General features: G+C 37.3%; 1 protein-coding gene across 4 annotated transcripts in view; it reads left to right on the top strand.

The window, feature by feature from the left end:
- The first annotated feature begins 532 nt into the window (after positions 1-532).
- Positions 533-12,351, top strand: part of LOC120538985 (transmembrane protein 150A-like) — a 115,149-nt gene continuing 103,330 nt past the window's right edge. For 2 of the 4 annotated variants that reach the window (XM_039768651.1, XM_039768659.1), the window contains exon 1: positions 533-748. The gene's annotated coding sequence lies outside the window, so the exon portion shown is untranslated. Of the gene's footprint in view, positions 749-913; positions 1,054-12,351 lie in introns of those variants that run through there. The other 2 variants (XM_039768642.1, XM_039768677.1) reach the window with 1 other exon arrangement.

Below are 12,351 nucleotides of genomic sequence, written 5' to 3' on the forward strand. Positions count from 1 at the left end.
ACGTTGTTTTTTTTTAAATTATGCGCCGCATGGTGATGTACTTGGAAAAGGACGGGTCACAATTTGCAGTCGAAAAAGACCAAATAAAGTATGGCCTGATACCTTGAGAATTTCACAGGAAGCATTTTGTTTGTTTAGAAAATCTTGGTCAATTAGGAGTAATTAGCAGCCTTTCATTTGGTGTCTCAAAAAGGTGTAAACAACACTGAAACGTACCTTGCAGTAGCACAGATTTGTACCATTTCCATAACTCTAGACATTCGATACACACACACTATATGCAACTGAAATAATATCCACTGGCAATAATGGATCTGTTGATTAACTTTAAGCATTATTCACGTTCCTTTTTTGTTCATCAGCACAAATGCGGATTTTTGCTACCTGGTGTTAGGCAGCGGAACCTCTCACTTCATGAAACGGACTTGTCAGTAGTGCGATACACCCTGAGGCGCAGCACTTTCCTCCTAATTATGCATGAGACAATCTGATACCTGAACTTCTGCGGATCCTCCCTTCCTCCTTCTGTACCGTCTCGCTCTGTTCTTTGTGAATTTGCAGTGCTAGAGAAGCCAGACCGGAGACGCGTTGTACTACCATGTGCGCCAGAAGAAAAGTACTGCTTACTCTTATATAGTTTTTCTCTTAAGAAAGCCTAACTTTTGCTGATTTCCGAGGAGTCTCTGAGAAATGCCTTCAGTGGCGAACGGGATCGCGATCCAGTGGAGCTGTGACTAAAGAGTTTGGGGTAAGCGATTTCTTGACTCACACTTCTGTATTTCCGTGAGGCAGTCAAACGGGTGGGGTAGTGCAGGGAGAACGTTCAGGTACACCGTAAACGTCTCACTCAGAGTGTCCTGAAAACGGAGGGACGCCGCTAGTGACATCAAAGTGCAGCCCGCCAAAGAGCCAGCGTGGAGTAGGCGGGGAAAGTGGCAACACGCACTCACCGAGTCGAGTAATGACCAACTTCAAGACTGGACAGAAAGACCTTGCGGATAAGTTAAACCGAATGGGACGTGAAACGTTTACAACAAGCAGGACTTGAATAAGGTGAGCTTTAAGAAGGGGTGTCGGCTAGTTAAAACTGACCGCTTATGCGTATAAAGCGGCTGGTAGTGCCGTTGTTTGTTTTCCTCACATCGAATAAGAAACAGTAAAGATTTTTTGATACGTTACTAGATTAAAAACGAAAGGGAGTTAAGTTACATTGTAAATATTAATTGTCCCAGTAACTGTAGATGTGGGCGAATATGCCTGTTGATGGACGGGTGTCACGTTTGGCAAATGTCTTCCCTTCAGTTTTGACAGGATTTTTGATCTCGGGCGGTACCCAATAATGCTTTAAACGTGTTCAAAAATGGATAAACGCGCATCGGGCATGTTGCGTTCTTATGAAATGTAGCACAGAAAGAATGAACAGTTTAATAACCGTCTGATATTTTTTATATGTTAAAATATCCTACAAGATAGTTAGATTTGTTCCCAGAGGGGGGTGTTGCTTTTTTACAGAAGTAATTAAATACATAAATAAGTAGATGCATAACTTTATCACTTTCTGTTACTTACCATTTCTTCATGGAGTTTTCCCCTATTTTTCTTTTGAATAGTGTGTAATAGTGTAATAGTTTGGTTTTGCCTGATTGAACCCTGCGCTGAACTGGTGCCATATCCATACTGTATATGCCGATACAGCAAGTGGCAGGGCTGTGTTATGGATCTAGTATATTGTCTGAGTGGAGTTGGCAAATTCCTGCCGTGAGTTTTCTTCTGGGTACCCTGAGATTATCTCCAAATTACCAAAGAGGTATTGATTAGATAGATTTGTCATTCCAAACTGCCATTGTGTAGGTATGCATGTGAGTGGGTCCAGTGGTGCACTGTCTAATGCTCTTTCATGCTATTAGTCAGTCATTAGGTGCACATGCAAGGAAAGTTAATACGCTTATTTGGTACAGGAAGGATGAAAGTGACTGACCAGAAAGGGTAGATTGTTCAGAAAAGGCTGCTTTGAAATGAAGGAAATGTAAGGTTTGGACTGGACCTGAGTCAGCTTTACAGCCAGTTTTCCAAACAGAGCTCAGCATATCTCCAAGAGCAAATGACTTTAGGATTACATTTCATTATGTAAAAAGCTGTATGAAAGGTCAGATACTTAAAAATAGTAAGCTTTAGACATAATTTAAGTAGGTTCTCCCTGGCACGCATAAACACTATTTGTATTTGAGCTTCAACAGCTACGTAACCTGGAAAACACTAGACTTGTCTTAAGTTAATGTTTGAAATGTTGTAGAGATATAAGGTCAATAATCAGATAATATAGGCTAAATATAAAGAATATGGTTAAATATTTGTGGGTCTCAGTGCCATGAGATTGATCCATTAATAGAAACCTTTTCCTTAGATTGCCTGCAAATCAGCATGTCTGGTACATGTAGTTTTATATAAAGTACATATAGTATATAATATATACATAGTAATATTCTGAGAAACTGTTGTATTTTGAAGACTTGAAAAAGTATGGTACTACAGTAGAAATGCAAGTGAATGGATGATATTAGGTGAAGAATTTAGGGGAACAACTGTTCTTGGGTATTTTGCGTGTGAATTGTTGGCACATTATACAGTTACATAAAGGGCACAGATTGTGGTGAATTAAGTATAGGCTTTGGTTTATATTGGGGTCTGTAGTACCAAAATATACAGCATTTTATATAAAGGGGTGAAGGCTTATGCCCTGGTTAAGCCCTTGTCACACCATACAGCTTTTCTAGCCATAGCCTTCACTTACATGATCTTAGGGAGTTGAGGACAGTTGTGGCATGCTCTTGTGACATTCAGTCTTGTAGTTTGACAGCCCTAGCAACTCAGACCAGTCTGCGACTCACCCTGACAAAATCAAATAGGGTCAACTTTGTCATAGGTTGTAGGGTTCAGTTTCTGTGTGTGGAAGAGTTCATAACAAATGAGTGCTCAGGCAGAGGTACAAACTACACAATGCAAGGAAAAAAGGAAAATAGGCATTATGGACCGTAAAATCAGAAGAGCACCTTGTTTGTCCATTGTCTTGTATTTGTTGTACCATGACAAAATGATAAAAGAAAAAGATGAGACCATAGCTGAGCTCAACATACCTGGAAAACATCTGTATAGCCACTAGGGCTGGATATCAGCACTGATGTCCCAGTTTGATTTGATTCCGATGCCTGGATTCAATTCGGTATCGATTTTATCTTGACAGAATTAGCATGCGCTGATATATTCGAAGTGCTGGCTTTTTTAGAAATTACTTAACTATGAATAAAGAACACTAATACAGGTGGAATCTGGTTATAATACAACTCAGGGGACCATAAAAATATTTCATTCAAAATAGAAATTTTGTTATAACAAATATGGGGAAAATACTTATAGTATTGTGACCGGGGCCGCCAGTGATTCACCATCTTTAACAGCAGCGGCACAAGGACAGCTGTTCTACTGTCTCTGGAAAACAGTAAACCAAGGGTAAAGCAATTGGTTGTCCTGTGCAGGATCAGGCTTACCGCGTACCATGTTTGTCGCACAATGTTTAACATTTAACACCGGGCTGGCTTTGATCCGCTGTTCCTCACACTCTCCTGATCTGTTTACTCTAGATTTTTTCTGCCACAAATCTGAGGTGCTGGTGTTCTTCTAATCTCCTAACAGTTCCTATTCTGAATGACATCTTGAGACTGTACCTGCCTTCTCTATACAGTAATATAGTACCTGTATTTTCCCTGAAAATCTGGACTCATCTTCCTATCTCCCGTGCAACTCTGTGACCCAAGCTTTACTATATATGTATAAAAAAAAGTGCTTCTTGAACTGCAAAAATATTTTATTTGAAAACAAGATATTAGATGTAAATTCTTTTTATAGAAATACAGGTAAGAAAAAGCAGAATGAAACGAGACGTTAGATGTAACTTTTTTTATTAGAAATACAGGTAGGAACACAGAATGAAAATGAGACATTAAATGAAACTTTTTTAATAGAAATACAAGTGTGAGAAGGCAGCGGGTTAGAAAATGGATGGATGGATGGATGGATGGACAAGTGTGAGAATACAGAAGTCTTTAGATGAAGATGAAGGCACAATTCCAAAGTGCTATCTCTACATCATTTTTCTTCATTCTGGAATCATCTTTTTCTAGGATTATTTATTTTTTTCTCTCAGCACAAACTTCCATTTCTCAGTCTTTTTGTTCATCTCAAAGAAAACGTTCAGAAGCTCTATGAAACTTGAACAGTACAGTATCTGCACATAACACAACTACCCACGTGGATGCTCGGTGGAGCACTGATGCAGAATTTGGCCAAGTATGTGATTTGCCTACACTTTCGTAGAGCCTGCCCGAGACTGGAAATTTCATAACAGACTATCTCTCTCTTTGAGACAACCAGTTGCAGGGTTCCTGATACTCTGCACGGAAAGTATAGGAGCGGCATTAAAGTATTTTTGCCATCGCATTATTATCTTTGGTGGCCATTTTTGGACAAAAAAAATTTGTTGTACTAAGATTAACATTTTGTTAAAATGAGGTTTGTTTAACATGATGTTCTATGAATGTTTGTTTGGGCCCACAGAAAGTATTCATTATTCTGAAAATTTTGTTACTTCAGTGTTTGCTATAATGGGAATTAACCTGTATAATATGAAACATTTCAGTAACACTTTATTTGAAGGGTGTCTACATAGTGCCTTCATAACATATGCATAAGCCTGGAATGGCATTTAAGAAGAAAAACATGATTAGTAATAAACAGTTCACATCTGTATTTGGAAGATGTGCAACAAAATATTATTGATTTTTAAAAAAAAAGAAAAATTTTGAATGAGTGCAGTGCTCATTCAAAATTTACCATCATTTAATTAACATATATATATCACCACATCAGAGTCCACACATATTATGGTGGCTGCTCCTTGTTTTAATACAATACAATGACATATACTTCATAAAACATCTATATCATCTTGCAAATAATATTATAAAATAATCAAAAATTGCTACTTAAATAATAAATGCTATCCAATAATCTTTATAATAATCAATATTTATGTTATGAATCTTAATGTAGACAGCCTTCAACTAAACTGCTACCAAAATGTATTCCCCTATTGCACATTTAAAATAATCTTGAATTAGTTGAAATTAAAGATACAGCAGGAAGACTTGTATCTTTCTATATCTACAAGTTACACATACCTTCAGTTGGTCACTTGTAGCAGTCACGTTAATATGTCTCGAAAATGTGTTCTGACAGTCCTCAGACAAAACGGAAGCATTTTATAACGAGTATCTAGACTTGATGCTTGTTGACAGCAGAATTGAATGAATAGAACATAAAAGAAAAAGACCTGGCCATTGTGACAGATAATGTCGCTATCATGGAGCTACTTCAAGTGGGCTGCTTTGTGCTCACACTGACTTTTGTATTACAGGCTGCTCTGAAAATTGTAACAATTGTCCACTTGCTTTGCCAGGTGAGGAGCGTTGCAAACTTTTTCCAACGCAGCAGTATAGCTAGCCACATGCCTAAAGAGAAGCATTGTTTATTGGACTTGGCAAAATACAAACTTGTGATTGATGTGGTCAAGCAGTGGAACAGCTAGGAGTGATAGAAAAGCTTTTAGAACAACATCGAGTCATCTCAGCAGCTCTGTATATAGGCAATTAGGTTACTCTTGGTGCGACTAGAATGCAGCATACTTGTCTGCAACACATCCACCACAGGTGCCCAGTCATTTTCAATGTGTTATTATCACGCAGGAATCTGCTGCCCTGGATGTTCAGCTGTCACAAGTTAGGGCTACTGTCTCCAAAAACTTGTCCTGCTGTAGTTTCTGTTATTTTTTGGGCACAAGGCAAATTAAACAGGTGCTTGGAGCTACTCACCATCTCCGGTATAGATTGTTCAGGCTTTGCATGTTTGGATGTCAACTGAGATTACATTTACAGATGACATTGGGAACAGTGATTTCTCAAATTTGTTGTTTTACAACAATAATTAACATCTGAATTGCACAGCTTACATATGGCTTTGCTTTTATCCAGCTGTCCTTTACCAACACACTATTTGAATAGTAAAGTGTTTTTCCGTAGAAAGCCTTAACAGGCGCATTAGCGACATTTACTGGCTCAGGTGCTAAAAGCGTAAATAAGCAAAAATCTACATATAGTAATTGAGCAGGATGGAGATTCACACGATCGATCTTGAGACTTTAAGAATTAATACCAATTCGTTTATACAAAAAGTAGTGATTAATCAGAAAATCAATATTTTTACCCAGGCCTAACAGCCACTGGTGCCGTCATGCTTAAAATTAATTAGCTGTCAAAGTGTGGCAAATTTGCAATACAGTACTTTGAAAATCTGAAACTGTGCTGAAAAGTCATGAAGCAGTTTCGTAATCCATTATTCCAGGCAATTAGCAGTTATGTAGTCTGACATCATCAAGATGAGCAACAACAGTTAAGTTTGATATGATCTCCAATTAGAAGTCATTTCATGGTGTTCTGATTTTATTTTACAATATCATTTAGTCCTAGAACACTTTTCAACATATATTAATGTCTGTCATTTTACATTTTTTGTTGAAACAGAAGTTTATTTCATGATAATGACATTTAAAAAGTATGAAAAATGTAGTTTTATCATCTGAAAAATAAAAATGAATAAGGTGAGATGCAAATATATCATTCAGAGCATGTGCCAAAACTTCAGCGTTCATATGCACAAATATTAAAAGTAGGTCCTTTAGACTTAGCTGAAGACAGTTTTAATAAATAAATAAACAGAAGGGAAGAGTGCTGAATACTGTTCAGACTTAATAATTTAAATAATGTTCTACAAATTAAAATAAAATTTTATTTAGGAAATCTGGGTGGCATGAATAAGCAGGAAGTAAACTTGTCTCCTCATGAATATAATGCCCATAGTTTGGGTCCAATGCCCTGTCACTGTCAGAAGGTTGCACGTTACCACTCTAAATGGGCCCCAGTGTAATAATTTTGTGTGGATTTTACTGTAGACAGGCTCTTCATGCAGAGTTGTTTCCTGCCTTGTGCCCTAGGCATCCAGGATAGATCCTGGAACGTGCAACCCCGAATTGGAGTAGTCAGGTTTGAAAATGTGAAGTTGAGTCAAAATAAAACGTAGTAATGTTGAAATGAATTTGCCTGAAATGTGCTTATTTTAATGGTGGAAGAATTACAAAAATAAGCACTGCAAGTAAATATTCCGTAAAAAATATAAGATACTTTACCTGGCTGAAACAAGAGTAACACACTTTATTATAGGAAAGTCAGTAAGAACAAAAGTAGCAAATAGGGGATTTATCATTTACTCAGGATATAAATGAAATGTAAGTCTGCATCAAATAGGAGCCCCATCTTGACAAAAATAAATGGCTTAGAATAGAAGAAAGTAGCACTGGATTCAAGAGAGGGATCAACCTGGAATTAGATGCTAATCCTTTGTAAACTGGCTGATATAGATAGATTAATTCACTTTATAGCAAACCACAAATAGGAAATACTTGTGTACATTACAAACTAGTGGCTAAGGCTCAAACTGAGACAGAATTTCATTTGAGCTGCACGTTTAACAGAACGTACCATCAGGCCATTGAAATTAGTTTACATAGTTTTATATTACTGTTAGAAGAATTATTTGTACAAACACTATGGTAAGCCAAAACCCTGAAAACTATCTTGCAAAAGCCAAGTCTAGTGACTAATTAAACCACAAGTGAGAACTTTTGTTCTTCTTTGGAGCCGATTTTTTTTTTGTGACTGTAACATTTTGACAAGTTAGTTAATAAAGTTATACTTTGCACAGTTGATGACTACCGTATATGGTTTACCATAATCTGTTGTTCCATTATCCTACCTAATTCAGTTCATGGTCACAGGCCCAAAGCTTGTCTAGGGGTACTAGGCACAGTTGTTGTTAACTGAAATCCAAACCATACTTTTCTGACTTACCATTCTTATCTCCTGGATTTCCCTCATCTTTATCCAGTTAATACATTCTAAAAAAACAATTTCTCAGGAAATGCTCATTTGTAAATTCATATCAGTCACAGATAAAGCATTTCCTTATATATACAGTGCATAAATAGCACAAAAACAAGTAAAAGTAGGCATTTTAATATTGGCATTAACAAGCACTCATATAACTAGAAAAGATGTAGTGAAAAGAAAACAGAAGAGTAAGTCTTACATTTTGTGCTGTTTAAAGTAACCCGGGAAATGCTGTTTATATTCCAGCAAATATGTTGTTAACTAAAAAAATCCTCTTTTTTTCAAATTTTATTTATTGTATGTGAGTAAATCAAGAATTACTGTGGTACTGCTTTCCTCAGATCTCAAGCTGCTTGGTTTCAGATTCAAGGCAAGTTATTATCTGTGTTGAGTCTGCACATTCTGTGTCTGTGGGCTTTGACTAGATCCTCTGCGTTCTTCCCACATCCCAAAGACAGACAGGTTATATTAACTGGAGACTCTTAAATGAACTTGTACGAGTCAATACAGTATATGCCGAAAAAAATTGGTGTTCCCAACCATGGCTGGTTTCAGTGTTGTTAGGATAGGCTCCAGCTTCCTGTGACTCCCTGTTCAAAGAAATGGGTTTAGAAAATGGACAGATCAAATCAACTCAAAATATAAAAAAAAATTAATTGAGAAGCAACACAAAATTTGATAATGGTCGCTGTGTACACTTTTTAATATATAGTAATATCTGTTGTTTTAGTATTTATTTGTTATGCTACCAAATAAGACATGTTCATTTAAAATGGTAAAATATATTTGTATAAAAATTATAAAATATAAATATTAAACTATATATATTGCTGTAAGCTCTATGTAAGAAATACATCTAATAAGCACAGTTAACAGTATACACTAGGTGCTTTTCAGAAGAAATAAAATCTTCATTTAATAAATAATTATAACAGTAGAAATGTAATTAATGTTTGTGTCGTTTTCATTAAACTGAAAACAGTATGAATTACTTTCTTAAAATTATGAGCTACTGTATTACATTTGTATGTGTATTTATTTCATAATTTTTTTAGCCTGTCAGTGTGTTTTTTTTTTCTATTTTTATGTGGCAAGGTTGTATGATTGCAAATAGTAGAAAGTGACACTACTTGTCAAAAATGAAAATGCAAGTGTTTGTATAATGTAGATGCTGCCACACAGTTTGTGCTTGATAAACCATTAAACTGTACCAAGTTTATTTTATGGCACTCTTTTGACAGTATTAAGGATTATATTTGAGATTTATAAATATTGCATGCTGAAATCAAGATCAGGTGTAAAAACATACTGTGGATCCTCATCACTCATTGACATCACAACAAAGAGTGCTCTTTTTATCCTTAAACATCCATCCATCCATTTTCCAACCCGCTGAATCCGAACACAGGGGTCTGCTGGAGCCAATCCCAGCCAACACAGGGCACGAACCAATCCTGGGCACGGTGCCAACCCACCACAGGACACACACAGACTAGGGCCAATTTAGAATCGCCAATCCACTTAACCAGCATGTCTTTGGACTGTGGAAGGAAACCCACGCAGACACAGGGAGAACATGCAAACTCCATGCAGGGAGGACCCGGGAAGCAAACCCAGGTCTCCTAACTGCAAGGCAGCAGCGCTACCACTGCGCCACCATTCTTAAACAGACTGGCATATTAATAACAGAAGAAAGGTACAGATAAGAGAAGACCCACCCATGTCAATCCTAACGCTTATGTCTTGACTAAAGACTATAAGGGAAGAATACTTTTGTTCTGTGAAAACACTGCTGTTCCAATAGAACAGTTTAATTCCAGTTCCCGTGCAATTCCATTGTCCCTTCCCCTGGCCAGACACATTATAAAATGTGACATGTTATGAATTTGTTCCTCCTTTTTAATTAGACTGCCTCCTGTGGGACCAATATCCAGGAAGAAATGACTCCAGTAGTTCTCTGGAAGGGACATTGTTTTTGATGAGCAATGAAATGTAATTTGAAAAAAATCTGAACATGATTCACTCACATAAAGCTGTAGTTTCAGACGTAAAACATTGCGAAGTACCTCTGTACTTCCCAATTACTGACCTTTTTGTAATTTATAGTTATTAGTTTAAAATGATTACAATTTGAAGGGTTTGTATTACCAAAGAATTCCCAGCAGAAGGTAGTTATTATGAAAAGCAAGCTCAGAAGCTCATCCCTTTCAGTAGATTTAAAAAGAGGAGTCCAGCAAAGATATGTAGGTTTTACATTCAATGAGTCAATTTTTCAACCCATATCAAAAAGGCATCCTTCTTTAGTTAAGTGGACTGGTGTGAGTTTGCATGAGTGCGTCATGTGGCATTCCAGGATTGGTTATTACCTTGCATCTGTTTCTTCTTGGAAAGGCTCAGGCTCCTGTGACTCTGTTTTTACTAGCTGTGTTTAATAGTAGATGGGTGGATATTATAATGGTAAAAAACAAGAACTGATTTGCTTTAAAATACACTTTAATTCAAGGCTTGTTTTGTTTACATATAAATGAGATGACAATGCTAGGGTGTATAATGGAGTTAGACAGGAGGTACAATGTTTCAGAAAAAAGAAATTCCTACAAAATAATAACTCCAGATAAAACCAATGGGTGGCATGGTGGCGCAGTGGGTAGTGCTGCTGCCTCGCAGTTAGGAGACCTGGCTTCGCTTCCCGGGTCCTCCCGGTGTGGAATTTGCATGTTCTCCCCGTGTTTGCGTGGGTTTCCTCTGGGCGTTCCGGTTTCCTCCCACAGTCCAAAGACATGCAGGCTAGGTGGATTGGCGAATCTAAATTGGCTCTAGTGTGTGTTTGTGTGTATCCTGCAGTGGGTTGGTACCCTGCCCGGGTTTGGTTCCTGCCTTGTGCCCTGGGATTGGCTCCAGCACACCCTGGTGTTCGGATTCAGCGGGTTGGAAAATGGATGGATGGATAAAACCAAAAGTATAGAGTGCTCCTACTACATTTACTTGGTTTTAGATAGATAGATATTTGCAAAAAGAGCTGTATATAAAAGTACATATTAGAAAATATACACAGTAAAATAGCATTGTATCTCCAACTGGCAAGATGATTCAAAAAGAGAGAAAATATGTAGGTGGTTAATTTGTATTTAAATATTCTGACAGTGAAGACTGCAGTGTGTAAGTAAATGTACACTGCAGTGTGTATGTAAGTGTTTGTAAACAAAACCAATGTGTATTCTGAAAGAGGATAGTTACAGAAATAGCATCTAAATATAGCATATCTTTAAAAAAACCTGAACTGTACTTATAAACAAAATTTGCTTGTGGTAACTGTGTCCGCAAATGCCTTGCTCTGCCAGGGTCTGTGTGCATACATGTACTGTATTTATAAGATGTGGTCTAGAGGATCATTAAGTAGAATATAATTAAGGATACCAAAGTAATGTGTGCATCCTGGAATGTAATAGTGCATAAAATAGCATATTAATCTCTGCATTCATATCATACACAGGTATGATATACATGTATAGTACAGTTAATGCATTTTAAGTGTAATGGTAAGCTGGGAAGATGGCGACACAGTATGTGCAGAGGTTGTGTGTATATATTAACGGGGCTGGCCATTGTGTATACTGAGATTGTGCATTTAATTTGTATTAATTTTGGTCCAGTACATATGCAAAATTTGTCAGTGGATGGGCAATATGCATTGATGCTCTTGACCATGAAGAAGCTCCACTTGAGTTGTTCAAGGTTGATGAGAATAAGGTGTTATTATGTGTAGTTACGAAGGGCATGTAGTTTGAAGTACAGTGTATACTGGTGTAGTGTGTATTGACAGGTGTATGTGATGGTATAACATGATTAATGTCATTGACAAACCAAGAATGATGGGTATTTTCATAAAACCAGTATGTAAAAGAAGTGTTTATACAGTTGTTCATTGTATATACAGTACTATGAATCGTGTACAATACTATGTGAATTGTGTGCCTTGAATCTGTGTATATGGCAGCATGGTCTCTTACTCAGTCTTGGGACAAGCCATGGTTCAAAGCAGAAGTTCACAAGCTGCTAAAAACAAGGGATGCTGCCTACAAAGCCAATGACGAAGTGGCACTCAGAGCAGCCAGTATGTATGTATGTATGTGTGTTAACGACACCTCTCTTCCAGACGCTCTTAACACCTTCTATGCCAGGTTTTGAGACACAGAACAACAAACCAGCATGGAAGACCACCCCCTCGCCAGACAATCAAGTTCTGTCCCTGTCTGCAGCTAGTGTGAGAAGGACTCTCACTAAGGTCAACCCACAC

The sequence above is a fragment of the Polypterus senegalus genome, chromosome 1, assembly GCF_016835505.1.
Source record: "Polypterus senegalus isolate Bchr_013 chromosome 1, ASM1683550v1, whole genome shotgun sequence".
NCBI classification, from domain to species: Eukaryota; Metazoa; Chordata; class Cladistia; order Polypteriformes; family Polypteridae; genus Polypterus; species Polypterus senegalus.